This window comes from Arachis ipaensis, chromosome B08, assembly GCF_000816755.2.
Source record: "Arachis ipaensis cultivar K30076 chromosome B08, Araip1.1, whole genome shotgun sequence".
Taxonomy (NCBI): Eukaryota; Viridiplantae; Streptophyta; class Magnoliopsida; order Fabales; family Fabaceae; genus Arachis; species Arachis ipaensis.
In genome coordinates this window covers 128271026-128273080 of record NC_029792.2, presented here as the reverse complement: position 1 = coordinate 128273080, position 2055 = coordinate 128271026, and positions in this window count along the sequence as shown.

Here is a 2055-nt window from a genome sequence, read left to right as displayed (position 1 = left end):
GTTGGAACAAGAATAAAAGCAATATTTATTTTCTAATTATTTCTTAATTCATATTATTATACACATTTAAAATTAAATTGGAAAATTATATAAAGTTTGAATGAAATAGTAGGCTATCTTTCTTCTTATATTATTAAATAAAATATTCTTTTCATATAATTTCAAACAAAAATAGTTTTCACTTCACAAACAATCAGCACCACTAGTGGAAAAGAAGACTTATCCACAAACTTTTTCTAAAAAATTTATTAAATAATTAAAATTAAAAGTTCATCCCAATGATCAAGTACACCCCCACTTGGAAATTTTTTAATCAATGAAGGTTTTGTGTTTCAGCTTTATGTATATAAGTACAATAATAATATAATGGATATATTAGAAGTATGGTATTATTATTAACTTATAAGCAAGTTGGGGTTAGTTAACAAGTTATTTTGGTTGTCAAAGAAAAAGTTTGGTTGATTAATAACTTGTGCATTACTTAAAAATCAGGCCACCACATGAAACATCACTTAAAACATTAATTTTGTCATCATGAGAAACACATTATTCATTGTTTAATTGGAAGATGCAAAATAAAATTATGGTATGTATCTAACTGAATTACCAATAGGGCTTAGGCTAAATTCTCTAACAAAATATATTTATTTTGAAATTTTGGTTAGTTTTCTATTAGTTTAATGATAGATTGAGAGTGTAAAGCAATTTAGGGTTTAGGGTTAACATCATAATATCAAATTAAATTAGATGGTTGAATTTGTAAGACTTTAATTTTTTGAAATATAGTAGGCCACTAATTAGGGTTAAATACTCTAAGTGATGATATCATCATATATTTAGATATACAAATATTTATACAGATAATTTATAAAATTTAAACATGCTATGAAACTTAAACTCAATAATTGCTTCACAGTAAAATGGCTAATTAGTTAATTAATTATATTAGGACAAATTACAAACCAAATCATTATTAGGGTTTGAAGTTGAAGTGGATTTGGTGCCCTTTGCATTAGTTGTCTAATTAGTAGAATACTAATCTATCTCCAAATTCAATAACAAGCTAAGTATTTGGATACTAATTAGTCACATGTATATATTATAGGAAAAATTTGAAGTATATCAGGAACACCGATGTTCTAATTATTTTAACCGTTGATTTTAATTAATATATAATATATATATATTTTATAATTTAGATCAATAATTAAAATAATTAAAATATCAATGTTTTTGATACACTTAAAATTCTTTCTATATTACTACTGCTATTTAGTTTTCTTTCTACCTAGCTAGCTATATATGCTATCACATTGCACATTAATATGTATTGTGAACATGAGACATACATAGCCCTAAATTTTATTTGTGTTGTAAATTAATTTAAAGTTGTTCATACTTTTGGCTCATCACTTAGTCAGATTTAAAAAAAATGGGGTTTAATTAGTTAATATTATCTATAGTAAACAATTACCTGATTTCATAAAAATCGAACANTTTCAATTGTTTTAATTATTAATTTTAATTAATATATATTATATATATATATTTTATAATTTAGATCAATAATTAAAATAATTAAAATATCAATGTTTTTGATACACTTAAAATTCTTTCTATATTACTACTGCTATTTAGTTTTCTTTCTACCTAGCTAGCTATATATGCTATCACATTGCACATTAATATGTATTGTGAACATGAGACATACATAGCCCTAAATTTTATTTGTGTTGTAAATTAATTTAAAGTTGTTCATACTTTTGGCTCATCACTTAGTCAGATTTAAAAAAAATGGGGTTTAATTAGTTAATATTATCTATAGTAAACAATTACCTGATTTCATAAAAATCGAACACAGTAATTAAAACACAACTCTACTTATTTAAATAAGTAACTAATTTTTACTATCTCTTCTACTCTTCTAAAAAGAAGATCGTAATAATTTCCTATAAAAAGAATAATAAACCTATTATAAAAGAAAGAACTACTCATTGAAAAATATTCTTATAAGAAAAAACAAAAAAATACTTATTTGTTGAATAGATAATAAAG